Source organism: Bidens hawaiensis, unplaced genomic scaffold, assembly GCF_021521415.1.
Source record: "Bidens hawaiensis isolate Kalapana, Puna unplaced genomic scaffold, B.hawaiensis_p1.1 tig00001035_1, whole genome shotgun sequence".
NCBI classification, from domain to species: Eukaryota; Viridiplantae; Streptophyta; class Magnoliopsida; order Asterales; family Asteraceae; genus Bidens; species Bidens hawaiensis.
Window position 1 is genome coordinate 160,921 of NW_027491061.1, and position 21,418 is coordinate 182,338.

At 38.5% G+C, this 21,418-nt stretch overlaps 1 pseudogene; it reads left to right on the plus strand.

The window, feature by feature from the left end:
* Nucleotides 1-18,112: 18,112 nt before the first annotated feature.
* LOC143556455 (aspartic proteinase nepenthesin-1-like) lies at nt 18,113-19,084 on the plus strand (annotated as a pseudogene).
* The last annotated feature ends 2,334 nt before the right edge of the window (nt 19,085-21,418 follow it).

The following is a 21,418-nucleotide window of genomic DNA, read 5'->3' on the forward strand; positions in this document are numbered from 1 at the left end:
TGTCGGTGGTGGTGTTGCTTTCTGTGGAAGGTCTTCAGGATCCTGGATCTTGGATTTCTTCCTTCCCAAGAGTTCTTTAAATTGGCCCTTGCTCAGGAGATAACCAATTTCCTTCCTTAAGGCGATGCACTAGTCTGTCGCATGGCCAAAGTCTTCGTGGAAGGCGCACCACTTAGATTTGTCCTTTAAGCCGACAACCTTTTCATTCTTTCGTGGCCGCCTCGCTATTTCTCCCAAATCCTTCATGGCACAGATCAGACCATGAGTGTCCACAGAGAAACAATAGTCGGAGATGCAGGGATAGTCTTCATCGTCATCTTCTTCTTCAACTGCCCGTACTTTCTGATTGTTGAACTTGGCGTACGGCTTCGAATTGTTGTTCCTATTCCAGGATCCTTTATTATTTTCAGGGGTTTCTTGTTTTGTTTGTCCCCCAAGACGATCCTGGATCCTTCTATCTTCTTCCAATCGGATGTATCTCAATGCCCTGCTCCTGACTTCGTCTAATGCCCTGTACGGAGTCATCACCAAATCATCATAAAAGGGGGAGCTCTTCTGAATTCCCATCTTGAATGCTTCAACAGCGGTAGTCATGTCAAGATTTGGGATTTCCAGAGCTTCCTTACCGAACCTGGTAACGAAGTCCCTAAGGGATTCATCACTAGGCTGGATAACATGATATAAATCACTGGTTAACCTTTCAAATTTCCGACTACAGGAAAATTGATTATTAAATAAGTTAACCAAGTGAGAGAAAGAAGTAATTGAAAAGGGAGGGAGACTTAGTAGCCATTTTAGTGCAGCTCCCGTCAGTGTGGACCCAAATCCTTTGCATATGCAGGCTTCTTTGAGTCTCTCCGGAATTGGATTGATCTCCATCTTTTCCCTATGTTGTGCCACATGTTCTTCAGGATTAGTGGTCCCGTCATAGGTCTTCATATTCGGAGTCTGGAACCGCTTCAGGATTTCAGCATCACAGATAGGTGGAGCGAATCTGGACAACTTGTGACTTCCCTCCGGTATCTCAGGAATCGAACGTATCACCCCAGGAACACTGGATATCATGTCCTTGAGTTTTTGCAACTCCTTGGCCATAGCTTGGTTGATACATGTATCCTGCATGGAACCATGGTTAACATCTAAGGATAAAGGATCAGAGAAGTTACCTCTTTGTCGAGCGAAGGTTGGCATCTCGGAAGAGTATCTAGGATAAGAAGAGTCAGCGATAGGAGTTGGTCCTCCAGATGCTATGGTCTGCATGGTAATTACGTCTCTTTCATGGACTTCTGAGGATCGTTGATGTTGGATTTCTGAGGATCCTTGATTCTGAAAGAAGAATCCTTGAGGTTGAGAATTATAGGACCCTTGAATATATAACCCAGAGGATCCTGGTGTAATGAAGGATAATCCCTGCTGGAATAGCGAGGATCCTTGATCCTGTTGCCCCACGGACCCTTGTTGAAGGATGGATGATCCTGACTGAAATAATGAGGATCCTTGAGCATGCTGACCCATGGATCCCTGTTGAAGGATGGATGATCCTGGCTGAAACACTGAGGATCCTTGAGCCTGTTGACCTATGGACCCTGGTTGAAGGATGGATGATCCTGGTTTAAACAATGAGGATCCTTGAGCCTGTTGACCCATGGACCCTAGTTGAAGGATGGATGATCCTGGCTGAAACAGTGAGGATCCTTGAACCTGTTAACCCATGGACTCTGATTGAAGGATGGATGATCCTTGCGAAAGCTGAGCCATGGATCCTGGACTGGAGAAATCCAGCATCCTTGGCATTAGAGGAGTGTGATCCTCCGCTGGCCTCTTAGTCTTCTTGAGATCTTCTATCTCAAGAAGGATCCTTTGGTTGGTCTTATTCTGCTGCTCCATATATGCTTTAACCTGCGAAAACATAGATGAAACATCATTGTTAGTATTAACCACTGGGGCAGCAGCAGCGGTTTTCGAGCTCTGGAAGACTGGTAGTTGCGTCTTGCTTCCAGCAGCAGCAGGCCGTTGCGTTCCCGTGATTGGCGGAGGCATCGGTGGCAAAGTCCATGATGAGAGAGGAACCGTAGCCGGCATGGTTGATGAAGTAGAGGTTGATTGAGAGGCCATTGATAGTGATATGGGTATGAAAAAGTTGAGAATGATAGGAATAATATAGATTATAGCACCAATTTTCCCACGGTGGGCGCCAAATTGTTTTGGACAAAAATCTGCTAAGGATCAAGTATCCAAATCTGTTAAGTGAGGTAAGGTGCTAACTCGATAATGACAAGTGTGTAATCATAATATTGGTGAACACAAAGGTTTGATCACGAGGGAAAAAGCCCTTAACCAAGATAGTCTTACTTCGGTCAAAACTTATCAAGGTAATCTTTGGTCGAATCTCTTCAATCAAGGATTAAGTAATCGTTGGTTGAATCTTTTCGGTCAAGGATCAACAAGGTAACCTTTGGTCGATGAGTATGTGATTATCGTGATCTCCGGCACAAAAAACCCCCGGACGGTGAAAACTATCACCGTCGTTTATATTAGATAAAAAGAGTGTTACAATCGTTGTGGAGTAAATGATCGAGATTACAAAGTAAGCTAGTGAATAGAGAGAATTCTTGTTTCTGCTCTAGTGTGTGTGGTTATACATGTGTTTCCTACTCGATCATAGCTCAATTAAATAAGAAATATCACTAACAATATTCCCTAATTATCCGGAAGTCTTCCACCTAGCCGATCCACGACCTTTGACCACGTGTCAATAGCCATCCAGTAGCGAGATAAGCGGGAGAACGAGTCTTGTAGCCGTTGTTGATATTTACACGTTCATCTTCACATGAATTCGTTCATTAACAGCTACATTGAACTGGGATCCTGGATCCGTGCTCCAGCTAGAGAATGTTCCGTGAGGATAATTGATACAAGTATGTCTTGAAGTTGCCACACCTGTCTAACACATCACCATACTAAACGCAATCATTAGTAAACAAGTAATACCGAGGATCGTCGATCCTTTATATCCTGATATATATTTCAAGGATAAACTATCCATAAGATAATCAAGGATAAAGGATCCTCAGTATAAAATTCATGGCCTAACATGTTTGTTATGAAGAAAGGTGTCTTTAAGAAAGATGACGAAAGGGGTTAGGTAGGCTAAAGGGCTATGGGGTTTTTTAATTAAGTTTGGGAACTATTACATTTAACCCTCTTTCATATTCACTTGTTTATAGTTGGCCCTCAAATTTGTAAGTTATACATAAAAACATAAAAACAATTGGCAAAAAATTATCCTAATTGATGTGCTAATAGTAGTCAAATAATTATTAACTAAATTACGCTAAAATAGACACTAAGTAATTCTCTAAATTCTTTAAAACCTGACTAAATTATTGACCAGCAAGTGAACAGATCAACTCTAGTAAATATAAGTAAGTCCAGATATCGAACTCACGCGAGACTCTTTAAATTACGTAAATTAACTAATTAGACTCGGCAAACTGACACGGCTATTTATTTTTGTAGGTCCCAAAACGACCACTCGAACGGATTTTGCACTTGATACATATTTCGAGACGGCTGTGGTAAATCAAACGATTGAACAAAAATATAAAGATAATAAGTATAGTGAACGACTCCGTATTCGGTTAAAATATTAATAATATTAAACGAACCGACCCCACCCAAGGTGAGCTCCCCTTGGGTGGTTTATTACACCATGAAAACACACATACAAACGACAAATAAAGCCATATATATAGCCAAATACAAGTATTCTAGAAGCATAATCTCGTTGAAGCTAAACGCGCGTCCCGAAGCTCTCGTTTCGTGTCTAGTTTTCGTTTGCTTTAACTATTCACTTGACCATTAACATATAACGGGTGTCGTAGTTTTGATATCGCAAGTCACACTTTTTGGCCTTACAATCACCCCCCTTGAATTATGATATCAAACACATCGTTGAATCGTGTCTCGCATCTTCAGGAATCAACCCACTAAAGCCGAAGCCTCTTCAATCACCCCCTAAAGGTATGATCCACCTGATATATTCATGAAGGAGTTATCGCTTCTTTATCCATCTCGGATATTCTAGCAGTATAGGTTCAGAAGAACTATCGGGGACAACGATCAAACGACAAAGTTTATTATTTCCCTTTTAAGTGCCTTGTAAAGAATATAGAAATAATATTCTTTGAACACTGCAAGGCTACACTGCAGCCACAGATTTTATGAGAGGTCCATCGCTAGGCTACACTGCAGCCACAGATTTTATCTCGGTATCAACACTTTTCTTTTCTTTATTTTAATAATTTATTTCGTAAATCGATCGTTCGGTTAACCTGTTATGATTTGTTATTGATTGATTCAAATTTGATTTTAGGTTTTAAATCAAACAATAGTAGTCCTTGACACATTCTAATGAACCAGGTGAGTTCTCCTCATGGTTAATTCCTGTATATTTATTAGTGGTTTTTATTGTTTGCTTATGGTTATATGTATGTAACCAAATTAACTAAACCATTCTTAGAGAAGTTCTTGCAGCTCTCAAGTACAAAAAGCATTATGATGTGACCAACTTGAGCTCGGTTCAGATGGACGCAGATTTTGATCGGCTGCCACTGGACTATCAAGAGCCTAGGGAGAGGGAAATAAAGTTTAAAGCAATTGGTTGGAAGGTCGACTTCAATGGGAGGGTGGTTCTGATAAGAAAATGTAAAGCTTTATATATGCCCCTCAAAAGGGTTGTTTATTATTTGAGTTAAGACTTGTAATATTAACCTGATTTAATTGACATCTTTTATTTATATTATATTGAATTTAATTTTGATGATGAACCAAAAATATTGTATTGCAAATTGTAAATGAGTATATAATAGTTATTGAACATGTGGTTTAATAATTATGCTTTATTTTGCAAATTGATATCATGCATTTTGTTTATGTTGTCGAATTCATAAATATATGGTTATCATTTGGTTAATTGGTTTGAAGTTTTGTAGATGTAGTTTTAGGCATTTGTTATAATACTATTCATTTTGAACCTTATTGGCAAGTTGATATTAAGGTAGATGTGCTATAATGCATTTTGATCCAAAAGCCGATGCATGATGCACAATCAGTAAGGGCTCTCTGATTAAACACATACAGTTTATTCAGCACATAATAGTTCATGAGGGTATAATAGTCTTTCTGCACGAGCATTCAGAGGTCCAACCAAACATCACTTACCGGCTCAGCTCTTACTGGTTCAAGCCCTCTTAATCATTCAGACCTCTTATTGGTTCAGCACTTAATGGCTCAGCACTTGCCTAACAGCCCCTTAATCAAACCCTAGTATCCTTAAACTCAGCCACCAACATGGAGTTTTTATCCAAAATGATCTTCTTCGGAAATTCGGTTGCTGGAAAACTCATACTCCGATCAGCCACTCTCCAACCACCTCCAGCGTCATCTCTGATAGCTGCAGTCATCCACCAACATTACCCATTACCCACTACCATGTTGGTTCACCAGAGAACCACCGTCACAAATCACCAGTGTCCAGCTCCTTCGCCGGAAAAACAATCCACACCAAAAGAACAAGTTCTGGCTTCTGCCGCCGGCCTCCATCAACTCCACGGCCACCATCCACCGGCCATTACCGCCGTCTTCTTTCTTAATTTCTTACTTTTAGCTGGAAAACCATTGGCAAAAAAAAACAAGATTTGATTCGAATCGATTCAAGTTCGACTCAATTCTTTTTTATAGTTTTTTTTTTTGTTAACTTGAAACCCAGACATACACCATCTACCACCACCAGCAGTTATCGGCAAACCCGTCGGTCAGATATTCATCCAACAGTCCCTAGGATCCGAAATAACCGACACCCGTGTATTGGAGTTTGATATTACATCTTCAACTTCGAAATCGTCGCCGGGAAGAACAATAGGGTTGCCGAATTTTCGGCCTATGGCGGAACGGTTCCCGAAATACCCAGATTAAGACTTGTAGATCCCGAACATCCGGATCTATAAGGAGAATGCTTCAAACACGCTTATTTCCCAATTTTATTTCCAACTTTAGTTCTAGATCTAGAAACTTTATTTTTAAACTTCAACGACTTTTAACGTCTTGGTTCGGGTAATAGTGGAAATAGAACCCGAACATCAAGAGCAAAGTTGAATCATATGATTTGACCAGCTCTGATACCAATTGTAGGTCCCCAAAACGACCACTCGAACGGATTTTGCACTTGATACATATTGTCGATACGGGTGCGGTAAATCAAACAACCGAACTTAAATAATAAACATAAAGATAACATATGAACGATCTCGTGTCGGTTAAAAGATTGGATATATTAATAAAGAACTGACCCAGCCAAGGTGAGCGCTTGGGTGAATTATTTACACTATACAAACACACACATACATATTAGATAAGACTTCAATATAGAGTAACAACTAAACATTCTAGAAGCCTTATCCCATTTGTTTTGGACAAAAATCCGCTAAGGATAATGTATCCAAATCTGTAATGTGAGGTATAGTGCTAAATTGGTAACAATGAATATATGAATGAATTGTTGATGAACACAGTGATGTGATAACGAGGGAAAAAGCCCTTAACCAAGATAGTCTTACTTCGGTCAAAACTTATCAAGGTAATCTTTGGTCGAATCTCTTCGGTCAAGGATTAACTAAATAATCGTTGGTCGAATCTTTTCGGTCAAGGATCAACAAGGTAACCTTTGGCCGATGAGTATGTGATTATCGTGATCTCCGGCACAACAAACCCCCGGACGGTGAAAACTATCACCGTCGATTATATTGATAATAAAAAGTGTTACAATGGTTGTGGAGATTAGATCGATGTTACAAGAATTGCTAATGTGTACAGAGAGTGTTTGGTTCTGCTCTAAGTGTGTGTGTATACAGTGAATTATCTAATCGATCGTATCTCAATGTTTATATAAAAAATATAATTAACAACTAATCCCTATTTTTAAGGAACTACTCAACTAGCTGCTGCCATAACTTTGACCACGTGCATAAAGGAGCCCAGTAGTGAAAAATAAGGTAGACCAGGTCTTGGAGCCGTTATATATAACTCTGGAACTCTTCAGGAGGATAATTGATCCAGCCACGTCTTCAAGGATAACATATCCTTAGTACTCAGTTGTTGGTAACTCAACAAGAAGTCCTATAAATCCGCCACTTCTCCCACTAAACGTGTTACAGCCATTTGACCACGTGCTGCAGATGACTTGTAGCGAAATATTAGGTAGACCATGCCTTATAGCCGTTATACTTATCAAATATTAACCTACACATGAGAAACAATCGTTAGTAATACCAATTACTGAGGATCCTTGATTCTGACAGGATCTGTCTAAGGAAAACTGATCCTAGAACATATGTCAGGATAACGTATCCACAGTGTCAAATTTTCGTGCCCTAACAATTGCCCCCAAAATGGCGGTTGTGATAAGATCACAGCTGTCATTTTGCCTTTGAATTCGGACTTCCTGTAAATCAGATGAGATTTGACAAGCTAGATATAATTATCAAATATCTATAGAATTTCCTTGGGAATTTCCCTTCCGGCTATATATCCAACTTCTCTTATTCTCCCTGTATATCATGAACAGCTAGTAACACATGTTTAACCAGGATAGATGGTCCATATTTTGAATGGTGAAGTCCGGGTTAAAACTTTTGGTAATTGTAAGTAAGTCCAGGTGACTTATGATTAATAATATAAATCTTTTGACTATTTACTTGTTATTTTACTCTTGAAAGTTTGTTAGATATAACTTTAACATTATTGATAGTTTTGAAAAACAATTTTAAGTAAAAAAATTTTAGGATAAAAGATCCTTAAGAAAATAAATAGTAGGATAAAATATCATTAAAAGTAAAAAAAAAAATTAGGATAGAGTCTCCTTAAGATAGGCAAAATTTTTAGTATTAAAACAATTTTAAGGGAATAATCCTTTTAAACTGAAAGATCCAAAATTATTGCAACAAATATCATACGTAAGTTAATTAGTAGAGATCATACCAGAAGGTCTAGATAGACCTAAGTTACCAGAAGTATTAAGCCCTTAATGATCCTTAAAGGAATAGCTTTAAGATCCAGGATCCTTAGTTTCTTGATCTTCAGAAGGAACTTAGAAAATCTGTTGCAAATAATTCATAATATCAACTGGGATCAAACCCATTAAGCTGGGGACACGCCCAAATAATATATTGGGGACAAGCCCGTGTGATCTGGGGACAAGCCCAACAAACTGGGGACAAGCCCATAAAATAAACTAGGGACAAGCCCAACAAACTAGGGACAAACCCATAAAATAAACTGGGGACAAGCCCGTGCAACTGGGGACAAGCCCGTGAAACTGGTGTTAAACTGGCGACATGGCCATTGAGAAGAGGTGAAAACCCCTTAAACCTTAGGATTAAACTGGCGACAAGGCCCTTGAGAAGAGGTGAAAACCCCTTAAACCTTAGGAAATGGTACGTCTACCATAATTCGTAGGATCCTCCATATAGCCGGAAATAATGAAATTGTCAGCCACTAAAAGTGTACTGGTCCCGCTGCCCCGGACTATACATCGGATAGCGTGCGCGACTGGAGATCGTGAGAAAGGTGAAAACCTTTAAACCGTAGGGGATATAACCATCGGGGGTCATACCCAATCGTGGGCAAGGCCAAGAGAAATAAGATAGTACCTCAAATGCAAAGGAGAGGTGGCCAACCTCTTGAACATCAAACGAATCATTATAATCCTGCATGGTTATTCACAACTTGGAGAAAATAAAGTGTTAAGAATATATTATCCTTAAATTAACAATAATAATTTAAAAATAATAATTGATCAGAAAGATGTTACCGAATTAAGGATCCTAGATCCTTTGTTGGATAATATATCTTCTTAGGATAATGGATCCTGCTCAGAAAAAATATTTCTTGAGGTGGATGGCATTCCATGCTCTTGGTAACCTGTTGCCTTCCATTGTGAGCAAATGATATGCCCCCTTTCCTTCCTCCGACTCAATTTGATAAGGTCCTTCCCATTTGGGTGCTAACTTTCCATCAGCCGGATTGGTTGTGTTTTGGAAGGCTTTCTTAACACTAGATCTCCTTCTTGAAATCTTCTGATTCTGATATTTTTGTTGTATGACCCAGCTACCCTTTTGTTGATAAGCTGCCATTCTAATCTTGGCTAGGTCTCTGAGTTCTTCTACAGTATCCAAGTCTTCAAGAAGGATTTTTTCATTGGCTTCAGGATCACGGATGCTCGTTCTCGCAGTAGGAACCACCATTTATGTGGGAATTACTGCTTCGATCCAAACACCAATGAAAAGGGTGTTTGGCCTGTTGCATTCTTTGGAGTTGTCCTGTCTGCCCGAAGAACATAAGGAAGTTCTTCAGCCCATTTTCCCTTCTTGGATCCTAGCTTCTTCTTTAGATTGTTGATGATGATCTTGTTGCTAGACTCTGCTTGGCCACTGGCTTGAGGATGAACCGGAGTAGAAGTAATCATTTTGATGCCCCAACTGTCACAAAAGTTAGTTGTTCTATTCCCGATAAACTGGGAACCATTGTCACAAACAATTTCAGCAGGAATACCAAATCTAGTTATAATATTTCGTTTAATAAAAGATATTACTTCCCTTTCTCGGACTTGTACAAATGCTTCTGCCTCGATCCATTTGGAGAAGTAGTCAGTCATAGCAAGCATAAAGACTTTTCCACCGGGTGCTTTTGGTAGCTTGCCTACAATATCCATACCCCATTTCATGAAAGGCCATGAGGAGGATATAGGATATAGAGGCTCTGCTGGCTGATGAAGGATGTTCGCGTGTCTTTGACAAGCATCACATTTCCTTGAATATTCCATTGCATCCTTCTTCATCGTTGGCCAGAAGTATCCGGTTCTAAGTATTCTAGAAAATAATGCTCTTCCACCTGTGTGATTGCCGCAATCTCCTTCATGAAAATCCTTGTGTACTTCTTGGATCTCGACATTCTCAATGCATCTGAGATATGGGTCTGCAGGAGATTTTCTATATACCATATTATTTAACTAAATATATTGGGATACCTTGAGTTTGAAGGACTTGGGATTTTCTGTCGCTAGAATCTCTCCAGTCTGAATGTAGTTCTTTATAGGATGGATCCATGATCCTTTGTTATTTGAGGATGAAGGATCCCAGAGCACGATTTCTTTATCATTTGTTATCTCTCCAACTTCCTGTTCTCATATCACTGGCGAGAGAATGTGGATTATTGGGATTTTCAAATCTTCAGGAATCTTCAGAGAAGAGGCTAAGTTTGCCAAGGCATCTGCCCCAGCGTTTTCTTCCCTCGGTACCTGTGTAATACTAAATATTTAGAAGGATTTCGATAACTCCTTCACAACGTCTAAATATTTCATTAGTTTTTCACCTTTAACAGCATACGAGCCATTAAAGTGGTTAGTTATCAATAAAGAATCTACATAAACCTGAAGATACTTGATCCTCATGCTTTTGGCTAATTGAAAACCTGCGATTAGAGCCTCGTACTCTACTTCATTGTTTGTTGCTTGGAATTCACAAGCTATGGACTAGGGTAATATGTCCCCCTGTGGTGATTTCAGTAGGATCCCCAATCCTGTTCCTCTTACATTGGAAGCACCATCGGTGAAAAGTATCCAAGGATCCTTGGTCTTTTCCAGTTGTTGGACTTCTAAGTCAGCTTCTTTTTGTAGATCACTAGTGAAATCAGCCACAAAGTCCGCCAGTGCTTGAGATTTGATTGCTGTTCTTGGCTCGTATTGGATATCAAACTCACTTAATTTCACAGCTCACTTGGCCATTCTACCTGATAATTCTGGTTTTCTAAGAACATTCTTCACAGAATAATTAGTTCTCAAAATAATAGGATGAGTTTCAAAATAATGTCTTAACTTAGTGGAAGCCATAATGAGTGCAAGAATTAATTTTTCTAAATGAGAATACATGGCTTCCACATCTAGAAGACTTTTACTTACATAGTAAACGGGATGTTGTTCACCTTTATGATCCTTTACCAAGACGGCACTTATCACACTTCCTGAGACAGTTAAATACAGATATAAGGATTCTCCATCCACAGGCTTCATCAGGGCTAGAGCTGAAGATAAGTAATCCTTCAAGGCTGTAAGTGCGGCCTCATGCTTTTCCGTCCATTCAAACTTCTTATTCTTCCTAAGGATGTCATAGAAGTCCTTGCACTTCTCGGAGGACCTTGAGATGAACCTATTGAGAGCAGCTATTCTTCCCCTGAGACTTTGTACATCCTTTGTGTTTACAGGAGATTTCAATTTAAGAATGGCTTCAATTCCTCTTTTAGTTACCATATGTCCCAGAAATTTTCCAGCCTTAACACCAAAATGGCATTTTGACGGATTCAATTTCATGTTATAATGGTCAAGGATATTGAATGCTTCCTCGAGGTCTCTAAGGTGATCCTCAGCTTTCTTTGACTTCACCACCATATCGTCTATGTATACTTCCATAGTCTTACCCAACTGATCATTGAACATCATGTTGACCAGTCTTTGGTATGTTGCCCCTGCATTTCTTAGTCCAAACGGCATAGCAGTATAACAGTATATGCCGGTAGGAGTCATGAATGTTGTATCCTCTTAATCAGATGGTTCCATCTGAATTTGTTGAAATCCAGAGGAAGCATCCATAAAAGTAAGCATTTCATATCATGCCGTTGCATCCACCATGGAATCTATATGTGGTAATGGGAAAGGATCCTTGGGGCATGCCTTGTTTAAATCGATAAAATTGACACACATCCTTCACTTTCCATTCTTTTTTGAAACACGACCACATTAGCTAGCCATCGAGGATATTGAACCTCTCTGATCATACCGGCCTTAAGAAGTTTTTCAACTTCTTCTTGTATGATCTTGTTCCTCTCAGGAGCGAATTTTCTTCGCTTCTGATGGACGGGTTTAACAGATAAATCAAGTTCGAGTTTATGAGTGATTACCTCTTTTGAAATACCTGTCATGTCCGAGTGCTTGAAGGCGAAAGTAGATCTTCTTTGCCCTAAGAAGGATATTATATCCTCCTCAATCTTACTGGGGATACTGGATCCTAGGAGCACCTTTACTTCTGGATCTTCGGGGTCCAATGATACTTCTTTAAGGTCTTTCTCCTGAGCTTCCAACACGTCCCTAGGATGTTGTTGTAGTTGCTATGCTATAGTTTGCTTGGTTGTTGGCTTAATTGAGGAAGAATAGTAGTTTCTGGCCTCCGCTTGATCACCCACTATCTTCACGACTCCCCAAGGAGTAGGTAGCTTGATGCATTGGTGATACGTTGAGGCTACCGCCTTCATTCCATGGAGCCAGGGCCTACCTAAAATAACATTGCAACAGGAAAGGTTATCTATAACACAAAATTTTTTATATGAATTTAACCCTTCAATATAGATTGGTAGGTTGATGTCCCCCAATGTCTTCTTGGTTTCCCCACTGAAACCGACTAGCACTGATGTTCTAGGAATGATCTCTAAATCCGGAATGTTCATCTTCTTGAGGACATCATGTTGGATAATGTTGACCGAGCTGCCACCATCCACTAGGATCCTGCGTACATAATGGTTAGAGATAAATAAAGTAATAATCAAACCGTCGTGATGAGGATCCTGAATGTTCATCTTGTCTTCCTCATCGAAGAAGATTCTCTTATCTATTGTTAAGGTGGTTGACAGTATTGGTCGATCTCCGTTATCCATCTTTATCTCTTTAGCGAGTCTTTTTGCTGCAGAGAAAGAAGTTCCACATATGTCTGAACCTCCGGAGATGAAATTGACCATTAGCACATCCAGCTTGTCCTGATGAGGATCCTGGATTCTTGAATTGAAAATGATTCTCTAATCAGTCACTCGAGTAGTGGGGATGAGCGGTCTGCTCTCGTCGTCCAGTTCGAATTCTACTACGGGATCTTCTCTTATGGCACAAGAATCTTGAAATAATTCGTAGTCTCTAGAGACAAAGTTGATCACATGAGCATCTGGCAGTGGTGGTGTTGCTTTCTATGGAAGGTCTTCAGGATCCTGGATCTTGGATTTCTTCCTTCCCTAGAGTTCTTTATAGTGGCCCTTGCTCAGGAGATAACCAATTTCCTTCCTTAAGGCGATGCACTCGTCTGTCGCATGGCCAAAGTCTTCGTGGAAGGCACACCACTTAGATTTGTCCTTGAAGCCGACAACCTTTTCATTCTTTCGTGGCCGCCTCGCTATTTCTCCCAAATCCTTCATGGCACAGATCAAGCCATGAGTTTCCACAGAGAAACAATAATCGGATATGCAAGGATAGTCTTCATCGTCGTCTCCCTCTTCAACTGCCCGTACGTTCTGATTGTTGAACTTGGCATACGGCTTCGAATTGTTATTCCTGTTCCAGGATCCTTTATTCTTTTCGGAGGTTTCTTGCTTTGTTTGTCCCCCAAGACGATCTTGGATCCTTTTGTCTTCTTCCAATCGGATGTATCTCAATGCCCTGCTTCTGACTTCGTCTAATGTCCTGCAAGGGGTCATCACTAAATCATCATAAAAGGGGGAGCTCTTCTGAATTCCCATCTTGAATGCTTCAATAGCAGTAGTCATATCAAGATTAGGGATTTCCAGAGCTTCCTTACCGAACCTGGTAACGAAGTCCCTAAGGGATTCATCACTAAGTTGAATAACACGATATAAATCATTGGTTAACCTCTCAAATTTCTGACTACAGGAAAATTGATTGTTAAATAAGTTAACCAAGTGAGAGAAAGAAGTAATTGAAAAGGGAGGAAGACTTAGCAGCCATTTTAGTGCGGCTCCCGTTAATATGGATCCAAAGCCTTTGCACAAGCATGCTTCCTTGAGTCTTTCAGGAACTGGGTTGATTTCCATCCTCTCTCTATACTAGGCCATATGTTCTTCAGGATCAGTGGTCCCATCGTAAGTCTTCATATTGGGAGTTTGGAATCGCTTCGGGATTTCAGCATCACAGATAGGTGGAGCAAATCTGGATAGTTTGTGGCTTCCTTCAGGTATCTCGGGGATCGGTCTTATGACCCCAGGAACACTGGATATCATATCATTGAGTTTCTGTAGCTCCTTGGCCATAGCTTGGTTGATACTTGTATCCTGCATGGGACCACGGTTAGCATCAAAGGATAAAGGATCAGAGAAGTTACCTCTTTGCTGAGTGAAGGTTGGGATCTCGGAATAGTATCTGGGATAAGAAGAGTCAGCGATAGGAGTTGGTCCTCCAGATGCTATGGTCTGCATGGGGATTATGTCTCCTTCGTGAACTTCGGAGGATCGTTGATACTGGATTCCTGAGGATCCTTGATTCTGAAAGAAGGATCCTTGAGGTTGAGAACTATAGGATCCATGTGGATATGCCCTAGTAGATCCTGGTTGAAGGATGGATGATCCTTGTTGGAAGTATGAGGATCCTTGAGTTTGCGGACCCAGGGACCCTTGTTGAAGGATAGATGATCTTGGCTGAAACAACGAGGATCCTCGAGCCTGTTGACCCATGGACCCCTGTTGAAGGATAGATGATCCTGGCTGAAAAAACAAGGATCCTTGAGCCTGTTGACCCATGGATCCCTGTTGAAGGATAGATGATCCTTGCAAGAACTGAGCCATGGATCCTGGACTGGTGAAATCCAGCATCCTGGGCATCAGGGGGGTGAGATCCTCCGCTGGCCTTTTGTTCTTCTTGAGATCTTCTATCTCACGGAGGATCCTCTGGTTGGTCTTGTTCTGTTGCTCCATATATGCTTTAACCTACGAAAACATAGATGAAACATCACTGTTAGTATTAACCACCGGGGCAGCATCAACTGTTTTTTAGCTCTGGAAGACTGGTAGTTGCGTCTTGCTCTCAACAGCAGCAGGCCGTTGCGTTCCCGTGATTGGCGGAGGCATTGGTGGCAAAGTCCTTGATGAGAGAGAAACTGATGATGGCATGGTTGATGAAGCAGATGTTGATTAGAGGCCATTGATAGTGATTTGGGTACGAAAAATTTGGGAATTGATAGGAGTAATATGGATTATAGCACCAATTGCCCCACGGTGGGCGCCAAATTGTTTTGGACAAAAATTTGCTAAGGATAATATATCCAAATCTGTAATGTGAAAAATAGTGCTAAATTGGTAACAATGAATATATGAATGAATTGTTGATGAACACAACGATGTGATTACGAGGGAAAAAACCCTTAACCAGGATAGTCTTACTTTGGTCAAAACTTATCAAGGTAATCTTTGGTCGAATCTCTTCGGTCAAGGATTAACTAAATAATCGTTGGTCGAATCTTTTCGGTCAAGGATCAACAAGGTAACCTTTGGCCGATGAGTATGTGATTATCGTGATCTCCGGCACAAAAAACCCCCGGACGGTGAAAACTATCACCGTCGATTATATTGATAATAAAAAGTGTTACAATGGTTGTGGAGATTAGATCGATGTTACAAGAATTGCTAATGTGTACAGAGAGTGTTTGGTTCTGCTTTGAGTGTGTGTGTATACAGTGAATTATCTAATCGATCGTATCTCAATGTTTATATAAAAAATATAATTAACAACTAATCCCTATTTTTAAGGAACTACTCAACTAGCTGCTGCCATAACTTTGACCACGTGCATAAAGGAGCCCAATAGTGAAAAATAAGGTAGACCAGGTCTTGGAGCCGTTATATATAACTCTGGAACTCTTCAGGAGGATAATAGATCCAGACACGTCTTCAAGGATGACATATCCTTAGTACTCAGTTGTTGGTGACTCAACAAAAGTCCTATAAATCCGCCACTTCTCCCACTAAACGTGTTACAGCCATTTGACCACGTGCTGCAGGTGACTTGTAGCGAAATATTAGGTAGACCACGTCCTATAGCCGTTATACCTATCAAATATTAACCTACACATGAGAAACAATCGTTAGTAATACCAAATACTGAGGATCCTTGATCCTGACAGGGTCTGTCTAAGGATAACTGATCCTAGAACATATGTCAGGATAACGTATCTACAGTGTCAAATTTCCGTGTCCTAACACCATTGAAGTTAAATGTGCATCCCAAAGCTCCCCGTTTCGTGTTTAGTTTTCTCATCGACTTTAATTATTATCTTGACCATAAAATATATAACGCGTTTCGTAATTTGATATCGCAAGTCACAAATATTAGCATTACAATCATTATTAAGGGGGTTTAAATTACTAAAGATTAAACTAATAAAATAACTAGTTTGGAAAAGACAAGTAACAAAACACACAACAATTTATTTTGACCAACTAATATAATGCTATATATATATATATATATATATATATATATATATATATTATATATATATATATATATTTCCCTTGTATATTTTATATAATATTTTATTAGTTTTTGTTAGTGTTTTTGTTAAGATTTGTATACTACTAACATATTTGTGTTTTGTAGGTTCTGGAAGTTGATCGTAGTTGAAAAGGGAGAAAAAGGAGTCAAAATAAGACTAAACGAGAAGCTGGAACGCATCAAGAAATGAACCGGAAGGAGTACCAGTCGGACTAGCCGGTCAGGCCGGACCCTACTGGAGCACACCTTCACGCAAGGACAGAAACCCAAAATTTGGTCTTGCGACTCGGTTAGCTTATTTTTCCAAAATTTTCCAATTTTTGCTAGGTTTTGGGCCTAATTCACTATAAATACACCCTTAACCTGCAAATACTCTTCAGCCACCAGACGAATTTGGAGTTTCTTGGAGCTTATATCGGAGTTATTTGGCGGTTTTGAAGGCAAGGAATCACCCGGTGAAGAGCTTTACGTTCAAGATCGAAAACTACAAGTTTTATCGCTTTTAATATTTCGTTTCTCTTATTTTCACCATAATTTCTTTTATTTTGTTTTTTTTTTATTTTAAGATGCTAGGCTAAGCATTATAGATTGCCTAGGCTTATGATGAACCTCTGTTAAAGTTGGATTTTGTTTGGATTTTGCTTTTCATTATGGTTTTATGAATCAGTAAACTGTTTGATTTTATTTGATTGATGCATATGTGTGCTTGGTTTTGATTGATAAATTTTTTGTTCCATATTATCCTTGGTGATTGTCTGTCATATAATAGGATTTTGTTAGGTCATATACCGTGTGTTTTTGACTAGTTTGCGGTTGATTTGTAATAAAACTATAAGAATAATATTATTAGTTAAACAAATAAAAGTGTGATGTTAACCTAGAAAGTTGTAAGGTGATAGGTTATTATTAGATCTTTGTTGATTAAGATTGCTAGATTTAGTTCTTCGTAAGGAGTGCGTCTAGGTTTGATTAATTAATATTGTCTAGCGAGTCAATTAAGTTTATTAAATTACATTTGATTTTCGCGCTGTAAGGTAGGATTTCACTATAAAGGTACTCTTTCATAATTAATTAAATAACCTTAAGGAAGTTTAATATTTAAAATGGCGTGTCTTAAAACTTATTAGAAACCTATAGGTGTCTTCTTGAGAATGGTCAAGGGTCCTGTTCGGGTTTTCTTTTGAGTGTCAATTTATGATCCCAGCTCCATAACTAGCATTTTTTAATTAATTGATAACTGCAACATAGGAGATTTAAGCCTAGGTGGTTTTTCATCATCATCTGAATTAGTCAAAGTAATCTGTCTTGTGTTTTATTATTTCTTTTCTTAATTAGTTATTTTATTAGTTTAATATTAATTAATTCAAAACCCCCTTTAAACAAATATAAATATAAATAGTCATGTCAGTTTGTCGAGTCTAATTAGTTAATTAACGTAATTTAAAGAGTCCTGTGGGTTTGATATCTCGACTTACTTAGCTGTACTATAGTCGATCGGTTCACTTGTCGAATAGTAGTTTTAGTTAAGTTTAAAAGTCAAGATTTATTACTTAGTGTCTAACATGCCCACATAGCACTCCAAAGACCAAGGTGCTTAACTAGATACGCTAGTGATATATATATATATATATATATACTATATATATATATATACTATATATATATATATATATATATATATATATATATATATATATATATATATATATATATATATAGTTAATAAAGTTACGATGCATATTCACAAATCACACCATATATCTCAACTATCAACTGTCCATTCATCTCACTCATGATTTCATCCAACTTTCTTGCTTCTCACATACTTCCACTGATCCTATTCCACTTACTTTTAGCAACCCAACCCACATCTTCAATTCGAACAGGCCATCGAGCCACTCTAACTCGTACCAACTTTCCTTTTCCATACCCATGGAATAACAGGTACCCCTCAGCTAATTCACCTATACAATCTTTACTTAAACCTCAAAAGGATTTGTACATGATGACCCTATACATGGGGACTCCACCTTCCCAGTTTCGGCCATCATGGATACCGGAAGCAACCTCATATGGACGAAATACAAAAATAGTACTGGTCTTGATAGATTTTTTGACCCTAGTATGTCCAGATCTTTCTCGTATGCTTCTAAAAGTTGCACGGACTTAGGGCTCTTGTTAGGGCTAGGTGAGTCTTGCATAGAGGAGTACAGTGATGGCAAGGTGTCGGTAACGGTAACTTTGGGCCAGGAGCTCTTAACCCTTGGGAATACTCAGTACCTTAAGGGTATAACATTCGGATGTGGGCAACCAAATAACGATAAGTACGATGGCATAATATGACTGGGGCGTGGGGATGCGTCGTTGATTTCACAGTTAAATGAGCGTGTTTTCTCGTATTGTCTCGGTTCTAGGTCCCCAGAAACAAACGGCATTTTCCTAACTGGGTCTAAAGCAGCTAGTCAAAATAGTGGTGTCCAAACTACGCGTTTGATCGAACAAGATGGCAAGACATATTACTACATATCTCTTCAAGGTAATATATATATATATAGATACATATATATATATATATTGTATATATATTTTTAGTTTAACTGTGTTTCCTTGTATATCTCTATTTTGGTTTGTGTATATACCTCAATAATTTATATATAGTGGGTTTGAATATACAAATAACATTAACATGTTAATTGTGAAAATCAAGTAGAGTAATTTATATATAGGTAGAGTAATTATTTAGTTACATCATAAAGTAATTACATAATTACTCTATGGTACATAATTACTATATGATGTAACTACATAATTACTCTACACGTTAATTTAGTTTGTACATTAACTTTATCGGTATTGTATATTCCGTAACTTAATTACCAAAGTTCACACCATATATCTCTTGAAGATATCTCTGTAGGGGAAACTAGACTTTCAGTTACAAACTCTGATTTCGCGATCGGAGATGGGAGTATGATCATCGATTCGGGCACTACCTTCACATACTTAGAACAACGTATTATTCATATGATTAGCAATGAGTTCATGAACCAAACAAACCTTGAAAGGAGTAATGATACTATGTTGTATGATGGTCTTGAACATTGTTTCATGTATCAAGGGTATTGATGTGGTCAAAAATATACATATTATTATATAAATATTTCCTACACTTTTAGGTACTTTTGAGCCATGTTTTTATCAATTATTATTATTTGATGGTTCATATGTGAAGCTTTAAGGTTTCAAAAGATAACGAGCTAAAATAAGAAATTTTATTTACTAGATACGAGTTCGGGTAGACATGTCTATTTAACCTATGCATTTTCTAAAGATTTATTTTAATTGTCACATTTGATTTAGAAATGTAGTTATCTTTATTTGTTTAAACAAAAACAATAATAATTTATATCAAAAACTATATATGTCGTTAATTTATAAAAATAAATTCTTAGCCTTTATTGACATATATAAAAAGTTAACTGAATTAAGTAAACTAATATTTTCATGTTGTGGCAGGCAAGTTTAACGTACTAGAGATGGATATCAATTTTTAATGGGCTCATCAATCAACAAGATGGATCAGTTTTAGTTTGCGCTGGACTTTTGGACCCAACATTAGTTTTTATTGGGGGGTATTAACCCTACTGTAGAAAAAAAAACGGAAATTGAGCAGGGGGGCACCCCTATGGTTGGCAGTGGAGTTTGAAAGACAATATTGAAAAGGGGTAGCTCGCAAGCACGTAGGTCTACAAAGTCCACGGCAAAATTCAAGAAGTGTTAATAATTGTTCAAGCAAGCACTTAGGCAAGCACGTCAAAAAACCCTACGGTGGAGGACGAAGTCAAGTTGGGCGCCACCCCTTAGGTGGAAACTTGGGCAGGCGCCAATCAAGGGTTGCCGCTGTGTTTTGGAATTTTGAAGCAAGCTCGCACCTCAATAAAGTCAAGGAATTAAAGAAGTAAGCAGGCAGGAGAATTAATTTAACCAGGCTAGTAGCTCAATCATATTTATATCTTTTTTACGATGAACCATATTATCTATTTTATCTTTGATTCATCTTTTATTATGATTGGCTAAACTATTAGACTTCCCGGGTTCGGATGAATACTTTTTAGACTCGTTTTACTTTTGGTTTTGGAGTAGTTATTGATTGGTTCATGTTTTGGTAAAGTTTTTATTTTTACTGGTTGTGATGCATATGCGTATTTGGTATTAATTTATTATCAATTTATTGTTCCATATGCGTCTTTGTGAATGTCTTTCATGTATGGATGCATATTAGGTTGCTTACTGTGTGTTTGTAACTAGTTTATGGTATATAGTTAACGTATTCCATAGGAGCGGTAATTGAGAGTTTAGAGATACCTTATATTCTGTCACTTGAGAGACCGGGAGGTAATTAAGTGTCGTCTGTTTTGGTCTTTTGCGGGTTTGGGTATTGATTGCACGGGAGTGAGTTACCCTAGACTACTTTAGATTCTTACAGATCCGAGTTATAACCGAATTCAATAGAATACCCCTTTACGCCTTAGGGTGTTTTGTGATTAGAGAGACCGGGAGGTAATTTAATCTTTGGGTACCTTAGCATAGTTAGGCAAGGTGAGACCGGGAGGTGATCCGAACCATTTAACCGTTGAGCTTACATGATATTTAGGGTTCTTAGGTATTGTTGGTGATACCGGGAGGTGATCTAGCATATTTTAGTTATTCCTTAAGTTTCATATTCTTAGAATACGGTACCAATCATAAATCCAATTCCGAGAGTTTGCGAGTTGACTAGTAGGATTCCTTACCTAGGTAGTTGTTCTCCCTATTTTAGTTCTAAACCGATTTGTTCATGTCAGTTTTAGTTTAAATATTATTTAATTTATAGTTAATAATTAAAAAGAAAAAAAATCAATAAAATCAATTTATTTAAGTTATTAGTGAGAGTCTAGTTTAGGTGTCGCTAGTGTCCTGTAGGTTCGACATCCGGACTTCATTAGGCTTTACTACAGTCGATAGGTACACTTGCCTATCTAGTGGTCTAGCATTAGGAGAGTCTAGATT